The sequence below is a fragment of the Manihot esculenta genome, chromosome 12 (genome assembly GCF_001659605.2).
Source record: "Manihot esculenta cultivar AM560-2 chromosome 12, M.esculenta_v8, whole genome shotgun sequence".
Lineage (NCBI taxonomy): Eukaryota > Viridiplantae > Streptophyta > Magnoliopsida > Malpighiales > Euphorbiaceae > Manihot > Manihot esculenta.
This window is the reverse complement of record NC_035172.2, coordinates 21,353,521-21,379,269: the sequence shown is the minus strand read 5'-3', so window position 1 is coordinate 21,379,269 and position 25,749 is coordinate 21,353,521. Positions and strand designations below refer to the sequence as shown.

The following is a 25,749-nucleotide window of genomic DNA, read 5'->3' as shown; positions in this document are numbered from 1 at the left end:
GTACCCATAATCAGAGAAAGGATCAAGACTGCTGCAAGCAGACAGAAGAGTTATGCAGACATCTGCAGACGGCAAGTAGAGTTTCAAGAGGGGGATCTGGTATTGCTCAAGGTGTCTCCAATGAAAGGAGTGGTTCGCTTTGGGAAGAAAGGTAAACTAGCCCCACGATACTTCGGACCCTTTGAAGTCTTGCAAAAGATTGGGAATGTGTCGTACAAGCTGGATTTACCTGCTTCAATGGAAAGAATCCATCCGGTTTTCCATGTTTCCATGTTGAGGAAGTTCGTGTCAGATCCGAGTAAGGTTCTTAGGTGAGATCTTCTTGGATCTCCACATCAGGCTCACTAAGAACCTTGCTCGGATCTGACACGAACTTCCTCAACATCGAAACATGGAAAACCAGATGGATTCTTTCCATTAAAGTAGGTAAATCCAGCTTGTACGACACATTCCCAATCTTTTGCAAGACTTCAAAGGGTCCGATGTATCGTGGAGCTAGTTTACCTTTCTTCCCAAAGCGAACCACTCCTTTCATTGGAGACACCTTGAGCAATACCAGATCCCCCTCCTGAAACTCTACCTGCCTTCTGCGGATGTCTGCATAACTCTTCTGTCTGCTCGCAGCAGTCTTGATTCTCTCTCTGATTATGGGTACTACCCTGCTGGTAATCTCTACTAGCTCAGGCCCTGCCAAGGCCTTTTCTCCAACTTCTTCCCAGCAAACAGGCAATCTGCACTTCCTCCCATACAAAGCTTCATATGGAGCCATCCCGATGCTAGCATGATGGCTGTTATTGTAGGCAAACTCCATCAATGGTAGATGCTGCCTCCAAGAATTGCCAAAGTCCAGCACGCACATTCTAAGCATATCCTCTATCGTCTGGATGGTCCTTTCTGATTGTCCGTCCGTTTGTGGATGGAAAGCAGTGCTAAAATCCAACCTGGTACCCATGGCATTCTGCAGACTCCGCTAAAATCTAGAGGTGAACTGGGGCCCTCTATCCGACACTATTGAAACAGGAACCCCATGCAGCCTGACGATCTCATCGACATACACCTGCGCCAACTTGTCCACAGAATAGCCACTCCTGACAGGGATGAAGTGAGCAGATTTGGTGAGTCTGTCCACAATCACCCATATGGAGTCCAATCTGTTGGACGCCGCCGGTAACCCCACTACGAAGTCCATAGCTATATTCTCCCATTTCCACTCAGGAATAGGTAGTGAGTTAAGCATTCCAGCCGGCTTCTGATGTTCCAGCTTCACCCTCTGACACACTTCGCAGGCTGACACAAACTGTGCCACTTCTTTCTTCATACCTGGCTACCAATAAACCTTCTTCAGATCTTGATACATCTTGGTGGCTCCGGGGTGAACGCTGTATCTTGCATTATGAGCCTCTCTCATAATGTCTCCTTTTAGCCCTACGTCATCTGGTACACACAATCGACTCCCATAGTGGAGGATCCCCTTGCTGTCAAATCTGAACTCACTGTCCTTGCCTGACTGAACAGTCCTGGCAATCTTCACTAACTTTGGGTACTCATGCTGTTTGTAACGACCCCAAAATGGACCGTCACCGGTGCTAGGATTCAGGTCGGCTTAAGGCCGCCGGAACCCGTAGCAAGCCTGCTATACTCTCTGTGTACCTGTAAAACTCATACATGATCATACATTTTCTGTGAAAATAAAAACTCTTTCCTGAACCAAGGCTTAACCTGTGCATGCACTATCTCTGTACTCTGTACTCTGTACTCTGTACTCTGTACCCCTGAATAGAGCTTGCTCTAGATGGGTTATCTCATACCTGTTAAGCCTGGTTTTTCACATACAGCAAAACATATATACATATACAGATCATGTATAAAACATACATCACTAGATCAAGCACATTTCTAACTTGATACACAACTATTACATCTCTTTAATATTACATGTCCACTCTAAGCTATTACATTACAAATCTCTTTATTCTTTCTCTACTCTGCTGGACTGTCCCTGTACACTGTACACTGAACCTGCAAAACTGGGGTTAAGGGAGTGGGATGAGCTCTATAGCCCAGTGAGTAGAACAGTAAAACATCTCAATAAAATATGATCTCATGGAATGCACCATAGCACAGACAAGCCACATCAAGAGTAAACCTGTCACCACATAGTCCCAGTAACTCTGTGCCAGGGCGTAGAATCGAGCACCTGGTCTTCCTGTCATATATGTATATGTGTATACAACACCTCTGTACTTACCATTGCCAGGGCGTAGTCAAAGGCTCCTGGTCTTTACTATACCTGCCAGGGCGTAGTCAAAGGCTCCAGGACTTCTCTATACCTGCCAGGGCGTAGTCAAAGGCTCCTGGACTTCCTGTCTGAGACTATTGGATCATTCAGCATTCACTCACATCACCAAATAATGATGCAATGCAACATATTCGTGGATACTAATGCAATCAACCTATGGCATAATCATGATGCATGAGATATGCTAAAACAGTCCATTGTGCAAGTAAAAAGTTAAGTTTAGTTCCACTCACCTCTGGCTAACTGGACTGACTCTGCAGGCTCTGAAAACTCTGGAGCAGAACTCACTGCTGCTCTCTTTGGTTCCTCTGGTCTGTACCTATACAAATAGACTCCAATGAGGGACCAAACTAGCTTATGACCAACTCTATGAAACTCCCCAAGAATCCCCTAAACTCACTCTACCAGCCATGCAAAGCATGCAAAGGAAAGCTGGACAGAACAATTTCGGTGGCAGGTTCGGCGGCCGAAAGTCTTCTCCAGAGACGAAACTCAAGCACCTTCGGCGGCCGAACTTCCACTTTCGGCTGCTGAACCCTTTCGGGGGCACGTTTCGGAGGCCAAAAGGCACTCCAGAGACGAAAGTCTCTAACCTTCGGCGGCACCTTCGGCGGCCGAACTTCCCTCCAGAGCCGAAAGTCCAAAAGCTCGGGGGCAAGCTTGGGCAGCCGAAGCCACCTCCTCACACCTCATCAGGGGTTCGGCGGCCGAATGTACCTTCGGCTGCCGAACCTGAGTTCATCAGCAGGGCAGAAACTTGCCCTGCCTCTCGCCAAATGCACCAAACCCTCACAAGCTCAACCACCTCACTACTTCCACTTGCATACACTCATGTATATGCTCAAAGGGGTCAGAAACTACCTAAAAACCCCAAACATACAACACAAACAACACAGAAACAAGCTCTTTGCACAAAATCATCAAAACCTCACACATAACCCTATTCATGCATCTCTCTCTATAAACCCCATAAAACCTTCATAAAACATAAAAACAAGCTCAGGATCTTCACTTACCTTTTGAAACCAAGTAGATGAATGATCCTAACGTGGAGTTTTGAAGCACCTCTTCTTCAAACTCTCCAAATGCACAACTTTGAGTTTTTAGCTTAAAACCTTCAAAAGATCATAAAAACTAATCAAATCTTTGCTTGATTTAATGAAAACATGAAAGAATACTCACAAAGGACAGAGTTTCACCTCAGAAGACAAAAGAAACGGTGCTCTTACCGCTTCAACCGACTGAGGGCCATTTATAGGTGGCTGGCCAGACCACCTTCAGCGGCCTATCGTGAAACCGAAAGCCATGCATGTTCGACGGCCGAACCTCAACTTCGGCGGCCGAACCTGGCTTTTCTGCCTTGGCTCATTTCACTCAAAAGCTCATTTCCTTATGCTTTAAACCTATGAAACATACCAAAACATTTAAGAAAAACATAACTCTCACCCTTCTAGAGACTTCCGACATCTGAAACTCCATCGGAAAGTAGAATTTCGATGCCGGACTCTAGCCGGGTATTACATTCTCCCCCCCTTAAAAACATTCGTCCTCGAATGATCCTCAAACAAACAACAACACATAAAAAGGAGGAAACTAACCTCAAAACAAATATGGATATTGCTGGAGCATAGACTCCCGCATCTCCTAGGTGCACTCTTCTAGATTATGGTGGTTCCATAGAACTTTCACCATCAGAATCTCCTTGTTCCTTAGCTGTCTGATCTGTGTGTCCAGAATCCATACTGGTTGCTCTATATAGGTGAGATCTGTAAGAATCTCCACCTCAGGCTCACTCAGAACCTAATTCGGATCTGACACAAACTGCCGTAGCATAGAAACATGAAATACCGGGTGAATTCTCTCCATAGACGCAGGTAAATCCAGCTTATACGACACATTTTCGATCCTCTGCAACACCTCAAAGGGTCCAATGTATCGTGGAGCTAACTTACCCTTCTTCCCAAAACGAACCACTCCCTTCATTGGAGACACTTTCAGCAATACCCAATTACCCTCCTGGAACTCTAACTGCTTTCTGCGAATGTCTGCATAACTTTTCTGTCTACTCTGCGCTGTTCTGATTCTCTCTCTAATCATGGGCACTACTCTACTGGTAATCTCTATTAACTCTGGCCCTGCAAGAGCCTTCTCTCCTATCTCTTCCCAGCAAACAGGGGATCTGCACTTCCTCCCATATAAAGCTTCATAAGGAGCCATCCCTATGCTAGCATGATGGCTGTTATTGTAGGCAAACTCCACCAAAGGTAGATGCTGCCGCCAAGAACCGCCAAAGTCTAACACACACAGTCGAAGCATATCCTCTATGGTCTGGATGGTCCTTTCTGACTGTCCATCAGTATGTGGATGGAAAGCAGTGCTAAAATCCAACCTCGTGCCCATCGCACTCTGCAGACTCTGCCAAAAGCGGGAGGTAAACTGAGGTCCTTTGTCTGAAACTATAGATACTGGAACTCCATGTAATCTCACTATCTCATTCAGATATACCTGTGCCAACTTATCCACAGAATAGTTACTCCGTACTGGAAGAAAATGAGCAGATTTCGTGAGTCTGTCCACAATCACCCAAATAGAGTCTATCCTGTTGGACGTTGCTGGTAAACCCACTACAAAATCCATAGCTATGTTCTCCCATTTCCACTCTGGAATCGGCAATGGGCTAAGCATTCCTGTTGGTTTCTGATGCTCTAGTTTCACCCTCTGGCAAACCTCACAGGCTGTCACAAACTGCGCCACTTCTTTCTTCATGGCTGGCCACCAATAGACCCTTTTCAGATCCTGGTACATCTTGGTGGCTCCTGGGTGAACACTATACCTTGCATTATGACCTTCCCTCATAATGTCTTCCTTCACACTGCTCTTATCTGGTACACAAAGTCGACTTCCATAACGGAGGATCCCTTTGTTGTCAAATCTGAACTCTCTACTATTGCCTGACTGAACAGTCCTGGCAATTTTCATCAACTCAGGGTCCTCATGCTGTCTCTGAGCGATCTGCTCCAGAAACACAGGTGTCACTCTCATCTGTGCGATCAATGCACCTGTACCAGACAACTCTAGCTGTAACCCCTCTTCTAAGAGCTTATAAAGCTCCATCACGACTGGTCTCCGCTCTGCTGCTATATGGGATAAACTGCCTAGTGACTTCCGGCTTAGGGCGTCTGCCACAACATTCGCCTTACCCGGATGATACTGGATCTTACAATCAAAATCACTGAGCAATTCTACCCATCTTCTCTGCCTCAAATTCAACTCTCTCTGACTCAAGATGTACTGTAAACTCTTGTGATCGATGAAGATCTCGCATTTAACCCCGTAGAGGTAATGCCGCCACATCTTAAGTGCAAAGATAACGGCTGCCATCTCTAGGTCATGGGTGGGGTAATTCAACTCGTGCTTCTTCAACTGTCTAGAAGCATAAGCTATCACCCTATCACTCTGCATCAAAACACAACCCAATCCCACTCGAGATGCATCACAGAACACTGTGAAATCCTCATTACTCACAGGCAGAGCTAGCACTGGTGCTGTGGTCAATCTCCTTTTGAGCTCCTCAAAGCTCTCTTCACACTGGTCTGACCAGACAAATTTCTGGTTCTTCTGAGTCAATGTGGTCATAGGAGCCGCTATCTTTGAGAAGTTCTGAACGAACCTCCTGTAGTAACCTGCCAGTCCCAAAAAGCTTTTAATCTCAGTCACTGTAATGGGTTTGGGCCAGTTAGCTACAGCTTCTATCTTCTTGGGATCTACCTCAATACCCTCTACTGATACTACATGTCCCAAGAAGGAAATGCTCCCCAACCAAAACTCACACTTCGAGAACTTGGCATACAAACCATGCTCTCTCAATGTCTGCAGAACTATTCTCAGATGCTGGGCATGCTCCTCTGCATCTCTGGAATACACTAAGATATCATCGATGAACACAATGACAAAGTGATCCAGAAACTCACTGAATACCCTGTTCATGAGATCCATGAATGCTGCAGGGGCGTTAGTCAACCCGAACGACATCACTAAGAACTCATAATGCCCATATCTAGTTTTGAAAGCTGTCTTTGGCACATCTGCCTCTCTAACTCTCAACTGATGATATCCGGATCTCAGATCTATTTTAGAGAAACAACCTGCTCTAGCTAGCTGGTCAAATAGATCATCAATCCGAGGTAGAGGATACCTATTCTTGCTAGTGACCTTGTTCAACTGTCTGTAGTCGATACAAAGTCTGAGGGATCCATCCTTCTTTCTGACAAAGAGCACTGGAGCACCCCAAGGTGAGGTACTAGGGCGGATGAAACCCTTATCTACCAAGTCCTGCAACTGTTCTTTCAACTCTTTTAACTCTGCTGGCGCCATCCTGTAGGGAGGAATAGAGATCGGTCTGGTACCTGGCAGCAATTCGATTTCAAACCCTATCTCCCTATCAGGTGGGAGTCCTGGTAAATCGTCTGAGAACACATCGAGAAACTCTCGGACTACTGGTACTGTGGCTGGTTCCCTCACCTGACTGTCTAGCTCTCTCACATGAGCTAGAAACCCCTGACAACCCCTCTTAAGCAAACGACGAGCCTGAAGGGCTGAAATCATACCTCTGGGTGTACCTCTCCTGTCTCCTCTGAAGACACACTCTGACCCATCCTGGTCTCTGAGACTCACTATCTTCTCTCTACAGTCCAAAGTAGCACTATATGCAGATAGCCAATCCATCCCTAGAATGACATCAAAATCAGTCAAGTCTAGAACCACAAGGTCAGCTGGAAGGCATCTACCCTCTATAAACACTGGACTGAAATGACAGACTGACACTGCCACTGATGGGTCACATTTAGGTCCACTGACCCAGAGAGGATACTCTAACTCAGAACTGATCAAACCCAATCTCTCTATGGCTCTCGAAGCAATAAAGGAATGAGAAGCACCGGGGTTCATCAAAGCATACACATCTGAACACCCAATGATGAGATTACCTGACACCACTGTGTTCGACGTGTTAGCCTCCTCCTGTGTCACAGTGAAAATCCGTGCTGGGGCTACCGGATTTCCACCTCGGGAACCTGCTGCTGAAGTAGAAGCTGCCCCTCTCCCTCTACCTCTGCCACTACTCTGAGGCATGACTGGAGCTACTGGCTGTACAACTGGCTGTACCACACTGCCTGAACTCATCTGCTGGGATGGTGCAAAAGTCATCTGCGGACAATCCCGAGAAATATGCCCTTCCTGTCCACATCGAAAACAAGCTGTAGATCCCAACCGACAAACTCCTCCATGTGGTTTTCCGCATCTTCTGCAGACTGGAGCTGTGCCAGAGCTTGCGCCACTACCTATTCCCAGACCTGACTTGACTCTACTCCAGAACTTACTCTTTGTTCCTTTTGCTCTGTCCCATCTCTTGCTGCCTGCAGTGCCTGCACTGGGGGCCTTAGACCCCGAAGCCTGTGCCTTTGACTGTTTCTGAATATTGGCACTAGCTTCCATTTTCCTGGCTGCGTCTACTATAGTGTGGAAACTCTCCTTTTATGCTGGAAGAATCAAGGAAGAATACCTGGGATGCAATCTCATAGTATATCTCCCTGCCTTCTTCTGATCAGTATCATAGGCTTGACCCACATACTGAAGCAAATCCAGGAACTTATCTGTGAATTCATCAACACTCATCTCATCTGTCTGTCGCAACTGTTCGAACTCTATGACTTTCATCTCCCGAGAACTGTCAGGAAAAGCCCACCCTGCAAATTCATTGGCGAACTCTCTCCATGACATGCTGTACATTCTGGGTTCCACATAGTTCTTGAACCATTCTCTGGCCTTCTTACATTTAAGTGTAAACCCTGCCATCTCAATGGCTCTCCTATCATCTGCTCCCAATTCACTGGTTATCATCCTAACTGCTCTGAGGTAGTCAAATGGATCATCTCCCGTGTTGTATTTCGGAGCATCCAATTTCAAGTACTCCGTCATTTGTACTTTACCTCCAGATGAGCTAGGTTGATGTCTATCTACAACAGGGGCTACTGGTTCTCGTGGTGGTACTGGGTCATTTGGCTCTGGGTGTGCTGCACTTGGATGGGTAGGGGATGGTGGATACATAGGATGGTGGATAGTAAGGAGGATAAGGCATATATGGCATGTAAGGGGAATATGGGACAAAACTAGAGTACTCCGACATACCTCCCATCGGATACTCTGGATAGCCAAAACCTGAGGTCTGTGCGCCTCCCTGCGACTCTCCCATACCTTCCTCAAATCTGCCTATACCCATGCTATCATCTCTAGACTGATCAATCTCCATAGCCTCCCTCCTTTCCTCTGATCTTCCTCCCCTAGCTGTACCTCTTCTGCTCTCGTCTACAGACCTTCTAGGGTCTATTGACTTACCTTCCCTACTAGATCTCTGAGACCTTGCCCTCGGCAATGCAGGAGGACGAGCAGCTGGTCTCTCACTCTCTGGTGGGACTCCAGTCAATCGAGCTGATCGACGAGTTCCTCTCATCTTTACTCTCTGGAAAACAACACATAACATAGCACTTTAGCACATAAACAACACATAGCAATAAGGCACATGCATAACTCATGGCATTACACAGATAGGACTCAATACCCTATCCTAGTAGACATGATTTCCTATTGTGCTTGACCACTTCTAACCTTTATGAGCCCACCACTATCTCTATAGGTCCGATCATGTGAACCTAGGGCTCTGATACCAATCTGTAACTACCCCAAAATGGACCGTCACCGGCGCTAGGATTCAGGTCGGCTTAAGGCCGCTGGAACCCGTAGCAAGCCTGCTATACTCTCTGTGTACCTGTAAAACTCATACATGATCATACATTTTCTATGAAAATAAAAACTCTTTTCTGAACCAAGGCTTAACCTGTGCATGCACTATCTCTGTACTCTGTACTCTGTACTCTGTACCCCTGACTAGAGCTTGCTCTAGATGAGTTATCTCATACCTGTTAAGCCTAGTTTTTCACATACAGCAAAACATATATACATATACAGATCATGTATAAAACATACATCACTAGATCAAGCACATTTCTAACTTGATACACAACTATTACATCTCTTTAATATTACATGTCCACTCTAAGCTATTACATTACAAATCTCTTTATTCTTTCTCTACTCTGCTGGACTGTCCCTGTACACTGTACACTGAACCTGCAAAACTGGGGTTAAGGGAGTGGGATGAGCTCTATAGCCCAGTGAGTAGAACAGTAAAACATCTCAGTAAAATATGATCTCATGGGGCATAGTGCAGACCACGTCCGGTCTTTCTCTTACATAGTGCCAGGGGCGTAGTGCAGGCCACACCTGGACTTCCATATCATATCATCATGTCATAACATATGAGGGCTAATGGATCATTCAACATTCATCCACATCAACAACATATTATGCAATGCAACATATTCGTGATTTCTAATGCAAACAACCTAAGATATCACATGGCATCCGTGATGCATGAACATGCTCAAAACTAATTTATTTACTTGAAAGCATAAGAGTTATTCCACTCACCTCTGGCTAGCTCTGACACTGACTGAAGCAGCTGACTCACTGCTGAGGTCCTCGGGTCCTCGGGTCCGAACCTACACAGGTGGACTAAAATGAGGGACCGAACAACTAGAACATAACTCTAAAAACATCCCCCAAAAACCCCCTAAAACATCTCAAAACATCCATGTAAGAACATGCAAAGGAAGGCTGGACAGGGCACTTTCGGCGGTAGGTTCGGCGGCCGAAAGTCCCTCCAGAGCCGAAAGTCAGGCAGGTTCGGCGGCCGAAACTCCCAGACAGAGGCAAAACTCATGCATGTTCGACGGCACTTTCGGCAGCCGAAACTCCCAGACAGAGACGAAAGTCCCCTTTCGGGGGCAAGCTTCGGCAGCCGAAGGCTGCCTCCACAAGAGGGTTCGGCGGCCGAAAGTCCCTTCGGCTGCCGAACCTGGTTTCTCCCAAAGGGCAAAAACTTGGTTCAAACATGCACAAATGCCTCCAAACTCATACCATTATGCATTTAGCTCAACCAAAACATGCATACAAGCTCCTAGGGGTCTCAAACTACCTTAAACCCCAACTACAACACATCAAACACACATTTACAAGCCACATTGCTCAAAAATTCTTCAAAAACCCATAAACTCAACATAAGCTTACTCATGCATTTTCTACCCCATGAACTTGCATAAAACTTGTTTAAAACATAATGTAAGCTAGAGATCGACTCTTACCTCTTAAAGATCGAGAGTAGAGGCGATCTAAACTTGGAGTTGGGAGAGATTTAGCTCCTTGGGTCTCCAAGTTCAAAACTTGCTCAAAACTTGAAATTCTTCAAAAGAAAGCAAAAACTTGTGAAAATCTTAAAAGATCTGAAGGAAAAGACTCAAGATTGGTGAGGAACGGCGGAGAGCTCACCTTGGCCGACAATGGGGAGAAAAACTCGCCCGTTTTCGGCTAAGGGACCCTTTTATAGTGGCTGGCCAGGCCACGTTCGGGGGCCGAACGTGCCTCGGCATGCATGCCATGTTCGGCGGCCGAACCTGGACTTCCCTCACTCATGCCTTCGGGGGCCTAAGGCACACCCGAAATGCATACATGTTCGGCGGCCGAACCTGGGTTTTCCTCCAAGGTTGTTTTCATGCAAAAACTCATTTCCTTTTTACTTAAAACCATGAAATACATTAAAACATTTTATGAAAACATGTTTCTACCCTACTAGAGGCTTCCGACATCCAAGATTCCACCGGACGGTAGGAATTCCGATACCGGAGTCTAGTCGGGTATTACACCTGTCAGGAGTGGCTATTCTATGGACAAGTTGGCACAGGTGTATGTAGATGAGATCGTCAGGCTGTATGGGGTTCCTGTTTCAATAGTGTCTGATAGAGGGCCCCAGTTCACCTCCAGGTTTTGGCGGAGTCTGCAGAACGCCATGGGTACCAGGTTGGATTTCAGTACTGTCTTCCACCCCCAGACTGATGGACAGTCAGAAAGGACCATCCAGACTATCGAGGATATGCTCAGAATGTGTGTGTTGTACTTTGGCGATTCTTGGATGCAGCATCTACCTTTGGTGGAGTTTGCCTACAATAACAGCCATCATGCTAGCATCGGGATGGCTCCATATGAAGCTTTGTATGGAAGAAAGTGCAGGTCACCTGTTTGCTGGGAGGAAGTTGGAGAGAAGGCCTTGGCAGGGCCTGAGCTAGTAGAGATTACCAGCAGGGTGGTACCCATAATCAGAGAAAGGATCAAGACTGCTGCAAGCAGACAGAAGAGTTATGCAGACATCCGCAGACGGCAAGTAGAGTTTCAGGAGGGGGATCTGGTATTGCTCAAGGTGTCTCCAATGAAAGGAGTGGTTCACTTTGGGAAGAAAGGTAAACTAGCCCCACGATACATCGGACCCTTTGAAGTCTTGCAAAAGATTGGGAATGTGTCATACAAGCTGGATTTACCTGCTTCAATGGAAAGAATCCATTCGGTTTTCCATGTTTCCATGTTGAGGAAGTTCGTGTCAGATTCGAGTAAGGTTCTTAGTGAGCCTGATGTGGAGATCCAAGAAGATCTCACCTATGTTGAACAGCCAGTACGGATCCTAGACACCCAGATCAGGAAGCTGAGAAACAAGGAAATCCTGATGGTGAAGGTCCTTTGGAACCACCACAATATGGAGGAGTGCACCTGGGAGACACGGGAGTCCGTGCTCCAGCAGTACCCTTATCTTTTCTGAGGTTAGTTCCTTGTGAGTTTTATGTGCTTTGTATGTATGATATGTTTATGCCATGCTATGTGTTAGTTGGTGAACATTCGGGGACGAATGTTCTTAAGGGGGGAGAATGTAATATTCGGCTAGACTCCGGTATCGGAATTCCTACCGTCCGGTGGAATCTCGGATGTCGGAGACCTCTAGAAGGGTAAAACCATGTTTTCATAAAATGATTTAATGTATTTGATGCTTTTAAGTAAAAAGGAAAATGAGTTTTTGCATGAAAACAACCTTGGAGGAAAACCCAGGTTCGGCCGCCGAACCTCAAGTTCGGCCGCCGAACATGCAAGCATTTTGGGTGTGCCTTAGGCCCCCGAAGGCATAAGTGAGGGAAGTCCAGGTTCGGCCGCCGAACCTCAAGTTCGGCCGTCGAACATGGCATGCATGCGAAGGCACGTTTGGCCCCCGAACATGGCCTGGCCAGCCACTATAAAAGGGTCCCTTAACCGAAAACGGGCGAGCTTTTTCCCCATTTTTGGCCAAGGTGAGCTCTCCGCCGTCCCTTACCAATCTTTGAGTTCTTCCTTCAAATCTTTCATGATTTTCACAAGTTTTTACTTTGTTTTGAAGATTTTCAAGTTTTGAGCAAGTTTTGAGCTTGGAGACCTAAGGAAGTTGTAAATCTCCCATCTCCAAGATTAGGTCGTCTCTCTCTCGATCTTCACGAGGTAAGAGCCGATCTTAAGCTCAATGCATGTTTTAAGTAAGTTTTATGAAGATCTATGGGGTAGAATGCATGTTTAGCTTATAGTTAGGTTTTTGAGTTAATGTTGTGTTTTTGAACAATGTGGCTTGCAAATGCATGTTTGATGTGTTGTAGATGGGGTTTTAGTTAGTTTGAAGCCCCTAGTATGCTTGTGTATGTGTTGTAGAATAGGTTTATGCATGTTGGATGGTTTGGGAGGCATATATGCATAGAAGAGCTGAGTTTCTGCCACTAAAGGAGAAACCAGGTTCGGCAGCCGAAGGAACTTTCGGCCGCCGAACATGCTTGTAGAAGCAGCCTTCGGCTGCCGAAGCTTGCCCCCGAAAGGAGACTTTCGTCTTTGTCTGGGAGTTTCGGCCGCCGAAAGTGCCGCCGAACATGCATGAGTTTCGCCTCTGACTGGGAGTTTCGGCCGCCGTAGGTGCCGCCGAACCTGCCTGACTTTCGGCTCTGGAGGGACTTTCGGCCGCCGAACCTGCCGCCGAAAGTGCCCTGTCCAGCCTTCCTTTGCATGTTTTGCATGGATGTTTTGAGGTGTTTTAGAGGATTTTTGGGGGATGTTTTTAGAGTCATGTTATAGTATGTTGGTCCCTCATTTGAGTCCACCTGTGTAGGTTCGGACCCGAGGAACCGATGACCCCAGCAGTGAGTCAACTGCTCCAGTGTCTAGTCAGAGCTACCCAGAGGTGAGTGGAATAACTCTTATGCTTTTAAATAAATAAACCAGTTTTAGCATGATTCACGCATCATGAATGCCATGATATATAATAGGGTGCTTGCATTAGAACTCACGAATATGTTGCATTGCATAATATGTTGATGGTGCGGATGAATGTTTAATGATCCTTTAGTCCTCATACGTTATGATATGATGATGATACGGTACGGAAGACCAGCGAGGCCCATTCTACGCCCCTGGCACCATGTAAGAGAAAGACCAGTGAGGCCCATTCTACGCCCCTGGCACAGTTGGAATGTTATGTTATGCTATGTTATGATTATGTAAGAGAAAGACCAGTGAGGCCCATTCTACGCCCCTGGCACAGTTGGACCATGTAGAGGACTATTGGTGACAAATTCATCCTTGATGTGATTAGCTGTGATGTGATGCATTTCATGTTATCATATGTTCCAAATGTTTTATTATTCTGCTCACTGGACTCTCGTAGCTCACCCCTCTCCCTTAACCCCCAGGCTTGCAGGTACAGGGTAGACCAGGAGGTCAGCAAGAGTAATGAAGTCTTATGTATGTAATAGCTAGAATGTGGACATGACAAATTGTATAATGATGTAGAGTTGTGAATAGTTATGTAATGTAATGACATTGAGGATTAGAGATTGTGCTTGACCCTATGTGTATGGTATCCCTTTTAATACATGATCTTAGAGGTTTTGTAATGCTTATGTAAACCAACTCAACACATGTTATGCCACCCATTGGGGGCATTGATGAGGTCCCACAGAGGGGCCAATGTTTATGATTATGTTTAGTGCATGCACAGGTTGAGTTGGTGTATGAGAGAATGAATGAAAGAAAAGTTTTAATTTTTATGTATGTTGTTGATCATGTATGGGATTAATCAGGTTCACAGGATGCATGTTAGGCTTGCTACGGGTCCCGGCGGCCTTAAGCCGACCTGGATCCTAGCGCCGGTAGCGGTCCGATTTTCGGGTCGTTACAAGGACAAACTTGATTCAACATGAAGGCTGCAGAACCAGAAATGCAGCTAGCTTATGATCAAACTTCCAAATGTAAAATAAAAATTAAAAATAACAGCAAAAAAAAGATATTTAGTATTATCATGAATTTTTCCAAATTACGAGATATATATTTTCCTATACATGCTAAAAAGCTGCATAAATAACACTATAGTAAATTTCAAAAAAAAAAGAGAAATTAAATGCACCTTAAATGCTAACACAAGGGAGCAAGGTAATCAAATGCAGCAGATGACAAACAGTGACTTCTTCAGTTTCACATCAAAGCTTCTGCAGAAGTCGTTCATAATCAGGTAAGCCAAAAGTGATGTATCTAAGACTCTTAGTACAATAGCTGGACTCACCATATTGGCTTCTCAAAATTCCTAATTTCACATAATTCTTGGAATCACACTCTTTCAACACATTTATATAAAAAAATCAAATATAACTTCTAAATTTAAGAAATAGAAAAAAAAAATCAAAGGAATCAAAGTGATAAAGTAAATATTCAAATTTACAAAGTAAGGATTCACTTACAGAGTTAAGGAGAGAGAAGCAATAGAAATCCAAGAGAGAAAGCGAAGGAACGAGCGAGAGAGAGCGAGCGAGAGAGACCGAGAGAGACTGAGCGAGAGAGACTGAGCGAGAGCGAGCGAGAGAGACCGAGCGAGAGAGACCGAGCGAGACCGAGCGAGAGAGACCGTGCGAGAGCGAGCGAGAGAGACCGTGCGAGAGCGAGCGAGAGAGACCGTGCGAGAGCGAGCGAGAGAGAGCGAGCGAGAGAGAGAGCAGGGAGGAGAGGAGAAGGGGGAGAGAGAGCACAAGTGAGTTAGAGTAAGGAAGAGGGATGTCGGTAGTGAGTAAGGGAAGAATGTGAGTGAGGAAAGTGGCTGTCGGCAGTAAGGAGAGTGAGTGAGGGATGCAATGTGATTTTAGAATTAGGGTTTCAATATAAAATTGTATTTTTTAAAATTAATAATTTAAATTGAGTGAAATTAATAATAATAACTTAATTAGATATACATATACACTGATAAAGATATATAATAATAAAAAAATAGTTTACAACTTAACTAAAAAATATATTTAAAAAAACTATTAGGACTTTTTATTTTAGAAATGTATTAGTTTTCAATTAAAAATTAAGTAATTTTTTAAGTTATTAATTTTTTAAGTTAATTTTTCAATTAAAAATTAATTACTTAATTTTTTAACTTAAAATAAATAAATTAATTTTTTAAGTTAAAATTAATTAATTAATTTTTTTAGTTAAAATAATTAAAGATTTAGTCGTGTTTTGTTCCTCTTTAACCATAATATTTAGATCTCACAAACCTCAGAAAGCACACATCTGAAATCACAATTTCAAAATATCCATCCAAACCTGCAGTGACAGAGGACGCGGCGAGAAGCAGCACCAGACGGCAAGACTGGAGCAGAGGAAGCGGCGGAGAAGAGCAAAGAAGCAAGCAGACTAGCGGACGCAGGAACCGGACGCAGAACGACGTTGACAGCGTGGAGCAGAGGAACGATCGGCAGGAGGCGCACGGCTGTACCAGAGGAGTGACGGAGAGGCCGAATGGGGGAGGGGAGGACGGCAGTAGACTTAAGAGTTGAGAGAGATTTAGGGTTGGAATTTAAGGGTTATTTTGATAGCAGATTTGTTTATTTAGGTTTATTTTTTATCTTTCAATTAAGATTTTATTTTTATAGTTTATATTATTTAAAATGTTTTATACTATATGTTTATTAATTTTGTCTTTAATAGTATAAATTTTTTAAAGATAAATAATATAGTTTTATTGTATTAAAATATTATACTGTATTAATTTACAATAACAATATTTTAAATTATTTTTTAAAATAAATTGTACTAAAAATAAGAATATACGTAAAATTATAAAAAAATATTTTAACAGTATATTTAATCTTAATTTTAAATAAAATAAAATTTAATTAAAAATTAAATTAAAATTTTAAAAATAAAATAGTCGCTGATTAATTGCTGATTGGTCGTTGTTTAGCGACTAAACTAATTAGTCGCTAAATATAGTCGCAAATTATAACATTATATTCCCACTCAAAAAATAATCGCAATTTCATCGCAAATATGGTGGCAAATATTTCGCGCCACTAATTCCCGATAAATTTAGCGACGATTTAATATTTGGTCGCTAAATAGCGACCAAATAACGACCAATTTTTGGTCGTTGAGCTTTTTATTAAATAAAAATATTATCTTATTCATGTAGTAGCATAATGGTCGCTGATTGGTTGCTATATAGCAACTAAAAATTTTGGTCGCTAATTTTGGTCGCAATTTCACAGTTTTTTTGTAGTGAACAATGTATTACTACTGCAATTTTTGACTCGCGGTTGTTGAAACCGGTCAAAAATAACCTTTCCGGTTATCAACAATATTACTACTGCAGATAGTGGTAAAGGATCGAATCCACAGAGAATTGAAAACTAATCTATTTTTCTTAACAAGACTAAGAGAATTAACTGAATGAAAAACTGAAAGCAAGCAACTGAAAGCAGAATAAAAATAAATTGCAGTAAAAGTAAAATGGGGAGTTTGAGATTGATTTGATTAACAAACTACTGAAAGCAATTAAATGAGCGAATAATTAAAATAAAAGAGAAATCAATATGAGAAAGGTCTAGTTGAAGAGATGGATCCACTTTGGTTGTTTGGACTGATCATTGAAACTTATGTTCTTTAGATTAACTTAACAGATCAGTTATGGAGATGGAAAACGCTTCTCACCACCATGTCTCTCCTTATGATTAAATCAATTAGGGAACATCCTCTAATTAATTACTAATTAACAAATTGCCAAGCAACGTCCTTGGGCCTTAGGCATCAAAACAATTGCCAATTGCATTAAGAAAAAGAGAGATCCAATCCTAGCTACTCAAACACATGAGATGTTGCTAGATCACACAATTTCTTAGTTGTTACACCAAGTGTTCTTATGTTTGAACAATTCAAGCAATTACGGACTTAAAATTATCCAAACTAACAATTAATTACCTTGCAATTAAGAATCAAGTGGCCAATTTGATCAAAACAACAAAGTAATAATAGATTCAAGCACCAAATTGTATGAATATTAAACAAACTAAAGACAAACAGTTTATGTTCAGATCTCAAAATCCATTAAAACAACCTTAGTTTCTGTTGGAAAATCCTGAGATTATTGCAACCCAGTTGCGCAGCGGAAAAATAAAATCTCTGTTGATTTCCTTTCCCAGAATCCGAGTGCTTCGTTTAATTCAAAAGATGGATATGAGACTAACCTGTTAATCTCGTTAAGAAGATACAATACCGGACTGATGGTGCTGCCTTTTCAAACGAACACCCTCTATGGTATCCACACGAACGTCTTCTATCCTTCTAGAGTGCTAGCCTCTCAAAGATAGATAGATTATGTGCTCCACAATCTGCAATCTTTTAGACTGAGTTTTCTCAAAACGTCGTCCACCCCCACAATTCGTATTAGGAGTATTTATATATTTCAGTCTTTTGTTTTCCACCAACTCTTTTCCTGAAAGAGTTGTACTCAGAACCCACTATCACAATCTCGTAGATACTCAAATATCTTATGTGATAGAGTCCTTTATCTGTAACACTTACAGATAGAATGCAGATCTTTTAAATATTATTATCTCATAATAATAAATAATTAATAATAATAACACTTTATTATTATTATTAATTATATTAATGATTAATAATAATAACACTTTATTATTATTAATTATATTAATGGTCTTTGGGCTTTTAGCCCATTAATATGACATAGCACATCAACAACGTTCTTTTGTGTGTGACCCAATAGGCTCACATTAATTGGCAATAGGTCCAGTCCCACAAGGCCCATAAGTCATAAGTGGTCTCTAGCAAGACATTATGACTACCTAACTAATATGAGGATCAATAGTCCAATAAAGCCTAATAAATAGAACATGAATTAATCCCTTTGTCACACGATATCTAGTTTGAACATAAGTCATGGTCAATGTCAAACTTATAATGTTCAAACTTATGATTTCTCGATCTCTAAGTAGACTGATAAATTCAAATGATATTGATCACACTATCAATTCATTTGAGCACGGCCATGCATTTCTCAGTCTCACTTATCGAGAGGCCCAGAAGATATCTCTCTCATAGAGAGGGACAAATCCTATCTTGATTGTTCATTATCCTCTACATAATTTCTATTATGCTCAATCATAACCTTTATGATTGTCCGATTAAAGACAATGTTTGGTTATGTCAAAACAAAATAGTCCTTATGTTGGAAATTATGACAATCTCAAGTCAAAGGATTAAGACATAACTACTTTGAGATTCACTTATGACAATGACCATGTAGTGATCTCAATGCGGGTCCATCCAATACTTTGTTCTCTAACAAGTATTTATGATTATTGAATTATATCAACATATACATAATCATCTCATGATTATCAATCAATAATCATACCAATTATATTTTATTATTATTGTAGAAAGATAATATTTTGTTGTTGTATTTCATGATAAAGATTACAACCTATTTATATATAAAATACGGTATCTAAACATGAAGGAAAATCAAGTCTATGATTCTACAATCCCTAAGATTAAGCAACTAACCCATCTATCAATATTTACTTCCTATATTAATATATTTACTTATAATCTATAACACTCCGTCTCAAGTTGGAGCATAAATGTTAATCATGCCCAACTTGTTACATATATAATCAACTCGTCCCATACAACTTAGCAGACACCGAATTTGTGAACCCAACTTCTTCCAATAATTGACGTACCCACAAAACTTCACAAATGGTTTTTGCCATGACTCGACATTCAGGTTCAACACTATAACGGGAGACCATCTCAGCTTGGTAAAATGCTTTACACACATCATAAATACGAGAAATATTCTCTTTGCCAGAATATAGAAATTCCAAATACTCCATTAATTCTTTAACAAATTCAGAATGATTAATAGGACTAATCACCTTACTGTGAATAGAATTTCGAATCTGTAAACAGTACTCGATGAACAGTACTCATGACTCGTGAACAGTACCCGATGAATAATTCCCATAAACAATACCTGATGAACAGAGTCCTAAATTTCCAAATGTTACCCTTTATGGATAACCAAATGAACAGAGTCCTAAATCTCTAAATGTTACCCTTTATGAGTAACCCAAATAAACAGAGCCATAAGTCTCCAAATGTTACCCTTTATGAGTAATCCAAATGAACAGAGCCCTAAGTCTCCAAATTTTACCCTTTATGAGTAACCCAAATGAACAGAACTCTAAGTCTCCAAATGTTATCCTTTTATGGGTAACCCAAACAAACAGTCTCCTAAATCTTCAAAAGTTACTCTTTATGGGTAACCCAAATGAATAGTATCAAAAAAAGCCTCCACCCAACCCCAAACGGCAAACAAACCACAAATCTGACAAGAGAGCTGCAAGGCGACTTTGGCATCCTCTTTAGATGAACAGTGAGAGACAAATATTATCCTAGATGGATAACACAAATGAACAGAAGTCCTGAGTCTCCAAATATTTAAGACTTGACGAGAGAGAAAAAAATAAATCTCTACGAACCTGGTTCTGATACCATGTATAAAGATAATATTTTGTTGTTGTATTTCATGATAAAGATTACAACCTATTTATATATAAAAGACGGTATCTAAACATGAAGGAAAATCAAGTCTATGATTATACAATCCCTAAGATTAAGCAACTAACCCATCTATCAATATTTACTTCCTATATTAATATATTTACTTCCTATAATCTATAACAATTATCAACATAATAATAAGTAACCAGGGATGATAATCATTATTATGTAACATGCAAACAAATAATAATGATGAAAACTTCTTTTATTAATAACCAAAACGACACTAACAATCTCCCACTTGTACTAGGCCTAATCATATAAGTATCTAATACCCATAGACCTAGTGTGCTGATCATGCTTGACCTGTGAAAGAGGCTTGGTCAATGGATTTGCAATGCTCTCATTTGTGTCTACTTTGCATATTTTGATATCTCCTCTATCAATGATCTCTCGAATAAGGTGATATCGCCTGAGTATATGTTTAGATCTCTGGTGAGATCTGGGCTCCTTTGCATGTGCTATGGCACCGTTATTACCATAATAAAGGTCTATAGGATTTGCAATGCTGGGAACCACTTCCAACTCTGTGATGAACTTCTTCATCCAGACTGCCTCTTTAGTTGCATCTGATGCTGCTATATACTCAGCTTCTGTTGTAGAATCTGCTACAGTGCTCTACTTGGAACTTTTTCAACTAACAGCTCCACCATTTAATATGAATATGAATCCTGACTGCGATCTGAAGTCATCTATGTCGGTTTGAAAACTAGTGTAACGACCCGAAAATCGGACCGCTACCGGCGCTAGGATCCAGGTCGGCTTAAGGCCGCCGGGACCCGTAGCAAGCCTGACATATAACCTGTAAACCTGTATAATCCCATACATGATCAACAATCATACATAAAAATTAAAACTTTTCTTTCATTCATTATCTCATACACCAAACTCAACCTGTGCATGCACTGAACATAAACATAATCATAAACTTGACCCCTTTGTGGGATCTCATCAATGCCCCCAATGGGTGGCATAACATATGGTGAGTTGGTTAAACATCAACATCAATAAACATTAAGATCATGTGTCAAAAAGGGATTACAATAAACTATGGTCAAGCACACTTCTAAACCTCAATATCATTACATTACGTATCTATACATCCTTATACAATTTGTCATGTCCACATTCTAGCTATTACATGCACAAGACTTCATTACTCTTGCCGACCTCCTGGTCTACCCTGTACCTGCAAGCCTGGGGGTTAAGGGAGAGGGGTGAGCTACTAGAGCCCAGTGAGCAGAATAATAAAACATTTAAAACATATGATAACATGAAATGCATCACATAATAACTAATCATATCAAGGATGAACTTGTCACCATTTAGCCCTCTACATAATCCAATCATGCCAGGGGCGTAGTGCAGGCCACACCTGATCTTTCCATTATACATAACATAACATACATAATCCATGGTGCCGGGGGCGTAGTGCAGGCCACGTACGGTCTTTCTCTTACATAGTGCCAGGGGCGTAGTGCAGGCCACATCTGGACTTCCATATCATATCATCATGTCATAACATATGAGGGCTAATCGATCATTCAACATTCATCCACATCAACAACATATTATGCAATGCAACATATTCGTGATTTTTAATGCAAACAACCTAAAATATCACATGGCATCCGTGATGCATGAACATGCTCAAAACTGATTTATTTATTTAAAAGCATAAGAGTTATTCCACTCACCTCTGGCTAGCTCTGACACTGACTGAAGCAGCTGACTCACTGCTAAGGTCCTCGGTTCCTCGGGTCCGAACCTACACAGGTGGACTCAAATGAGGGACCAACATACTATAACATGACTCTGAAAACATCCCCCAAAAACCCTCTAAAACACCTCAAAACATCCATGCAAAAACATGCAAAGAAAGGCTGGACAGGGCACTTTCGGCGGCAGGTTCGGCGGCCGAAAGTCCCTCCAGAGCCGAAAGTCAGGCAGGTTCGGCGGCACCTTCGGCGGCCGAAACTCCCAGACAGAGGCGAAACTCATGCATGTTCGGTGGCACTTTCGGCGGCCGAAACTCCCAGACAGAGACGAAAGTCTCCTTTCGGGGGCAAGCTTCGGCAACCGAAGGCTGCCTCCACAAGAGGGTTCGGCGGCCGAAAGTCCCTTCGGCTGCCGAACCTGGTTTCTCCCAAAGGGTAGAAACTTGGTTCAAACATGCACAAATGCCTCCAAACTCATACCATCATGCATTTAGCTCAACCAAATCATGCATACAAGCTCCTAGGGGTCTCAAACTACCTTAAACCCCAACTACAACACATCAAACACACATGTACAAGCCACATTGCTCAAAAACTCATCAAAAACCCATAAACTCAACATAAGCTTACTCATGCATTTTCTACCCCATGAACTTGCATAAAACTTGTTTAAAACATAATGTAAGCTAGAGATCGACTCTTACCTCTTGAAGATCGAGAGTAGAGACGATCTAATTTGGAGTTGGGAGAGATTTAGCTCCTTGGGTCTCCAAGCTCAAAACTTGCTCAAAACTTGAAAATCTTCAAAAGTAAGCAAAAACTTGTGAAAATCTTGAAAGATCTGAAGGAAAAGACTGAAGATTGGTGAGGAACGGCGGAGAGCTCACCTTGGCCGACAATGGGGAGAAAAACTCGCCCGTTTTCGGCTAAGGGACCCTTTTATAGTGGTTGGCCAGGCCACGTTTGGGGGCCGAACGTGCCTTTGCATGCATGCCATGTTCGGCAGCCGAACCTGGACTTCCCTCACTCATGCCTTCGGGGGCCTAAGGCACACCCGAAATGCATACATGTTCGGCGGCCGAACTTGAGATTCGGCGGCCGAACCTGGGTTTTCCTCCAAGGTTGTTTTCATTCAAAAAAACTCATTTCCTCTTTACTTAAAGTCATAAAAAACATTAAAACAATTCATGAAAATACGGTTTTACCCTTCTAGAGGTCTCCGACATCCGAGATTCCACCGGATGGTAGGAATTCTGATACCGGAGTCTAGCCGGGTATTACATTCTCCCCCTCTTAGGAATTCCGATACCGGAGTCTAGTCGGGTATTCCTCAACTAACACATAGCATGGCATACACATATCCAACATGCAAAGCACATAAAACTCACAGGGAACTAACCTCAGAAAAGATAAGGGTATTGCTGGAGCATGGACTCCCGTGTCTCCCAAGTGCACTCTTCCATATTGTGGTTGTTCCATAGGACTTTCACCATTGGGATTTCCTTGTTTCTCAGCTTTCTGATCTGGGTGTCTATGATCCGCACTGGCTGCTCAACATAGGTAAGATCCTCTTGGATCTCCACATCAGGCTCACTAAGAACCTTGCCTGGATCTGACACAAATTTCCTCAACATTGAAACATGGAAAACCGGATGGATTCTTGCCATTAAAGCAGGCAAATCTAGCTTGTACGACACATTCCCAATCTTCTGCAAGATTTCAAAGGGTCCGATGTATCGTGGGGCTAGTTTACCTTTCTTCCCAAAGCGAACCACTCCTTTCATTGGAGACACCTTGAGCAATACCAGATCCCCCTCCTGAAACTCTACCTGCCTTCTGCGGATATCTGCATAACTCTTCTGTCTGCTCGCAGCAGTCTTGATTCTCTCTCTGATTATGGGTACTACCCTGCTGGTAATCTCTACTAGCTCAGGCCCTGCCAATGCCTTTTCTCCAACTTCTTCCCAGCAAACAGGTGATCTGCACTTCCTTCCATACAAAGCTTCATATGGAGCCATCCCGATGCTAGCATGATGGCTGTTATTGTAGGCAAACTCCACCAAGGGTAGATGCTGCCTCCAAAAACCGCCAAAGTCCAGCACGCACATTCTAAGCATATCCTCTATCGTCTGGATGGTCCTTTCTGATTGTCCGTCTGTCTGTGGATGGAAGGCAGTGCTAAAATCCAACCTGGTACCCATGACATTCTGCAGACTCCGCCAAAATCTGGAGGTGAACTGGGGCCCTCTATTAGACACTATTGAAATAGGAACCCCATGCAGCCTGACGATCTCATCGACATACACCTGCACCAACTTGTCCACATAATAGCCACTCCTGACAGGGATGAAGTGAGCAGATTTGGTGAGTCTGTCCACAATCACCCATATGGAGTCCAATCTGTTGGACGCTGCCGGTAACCCCACTACGAAGTCCATAGCTATATTCTCCCATTTCCACTCAGGAATAGGTAGCGGGTTAAGCAATCCAGCCGGCTTCTGATGTTCCAGCTTCACCCTCTGACACACTTCGCAGGCTGACACAAACTGTGCCACTTCTTTCTTCATAGCTGGCCACCAATAAACTTTCTTCAAATCTTGATACATCTTGGTGGCTCCGGGGTGAACGCTGTATCTTGCATTACGAGCCTCCCTCATAATGTCTCCTTTTTGCCCTATGTCATCTGGTACACACAATCGACTCCCATAGCGGAGGATCCCCTTACTGTCAAATCTGAACTCACTGTCTTTGCCTGACTGAACAGTCCTGGCAATCTTCACTAACTCTGGATCCTCATGCTGTTTCTGAGCCACTTGCTCCAGAAACACAGGTGTCACTCTTATCTGGGCCACTAAAGCACCGGTACCAGACAACTCCAACTGTAGACCTTCATCAATGAGCTTGTAAAACTCCTTCACCACTGGTCTCCTCTCTGCCGTGATGTGGGATAGACTGCTTAGTGACTTTCGGCTTAGGGCGTCTGCCACGACATTCGCCTTACCCGGATGATACTAAATCTTGCAATCATAGTCACTCAGCAACTCTACCCATCTCCTCTGTCTCAAGTTCAAATCTCTTTGACTCAGGATGTACTGCAGGCTCTTATGATCTGTAAAGATCTCACATTTTACCCCATAGAGGTAGTGCCTCCACATCTTGAGTGCAAAGATTACTGCTGCCATCTCAAGGTCATGTGTGGGGTAATTCAACTCATGCTTCTTTAGCTGCCTAGAGGCATAAGCAATGTAATACCCGGCTAGTTCAGGCATCAGAATTCTTACCATCCGGTAAGAATTCCGGAATGTCAGAGATGCTAAACGGGTAAGAGTGAAGGTTTTCTAAAAGGTTTTTAAGTGTTTCAAAGGTGTGAGTCAGAAAAGAGTTATGTTGTGAGGAGAATTGGCCTAAGGAGTTTCTGCCAGGTTCGGCCCCCGAATGTAAGCTCGGCCGCCGAAAGTGCCCAATGTTCGGCCCCTGAAGGTTATGTTCGGCCCCCGAACGTTGCATGGTTTTGCATGCAGTTTCGGCAGCCGAAGCTGAGGAGGTCGGTTAGTTGTGGACACTCCTCAGTCCGTGGTTTGGCCAGGTGTTCACCTCCAGATCATGACCAGAGGTTAGGCCACGTCTCCTTTGACTCATCTGCAAGCTTTAATCAGCTCATGCAAAGGGTTTGGTCATTTGCAAAGGGGTTGAACGTTTTGGAGAAAAAAAGAGAGAAAAGTGAGGTTTTGGTACTAGTTGACGAGGAGTTGCTGAGTTGGCTGTTCCTCTTCTGTTTTCAAGAGGTAAGGGAAGTCTTTAAACTTGTTTTAATGATTT

At 42.8% G+C, this 25,749-nt stretch overlaps 1 protein-coding gene across 1 annotated transcript in view; it reads right to left on the bottom strand.

The window, feature by feature from the left end:
* The window catches only part of LOC110627985 (ribosomal RNA large subunit methyltransferase I-like), a 66,270-nt gene extending 51,121 nt beyond the window's left edge, over nt 1-15,149 (bottom strand). The window contains exon 1 of the mRNA XM_021774409.2: nt 15,040-15,149. The gene's annotated coding sequence lies outside the window, so the exon portion shown is untranslated. The remainder of the gene's footprint in view (nt 1-15,039) is intronic.
* Between the last annotated feature and the right edge of the window lie 10,600 nt (nt 15,150-25,749).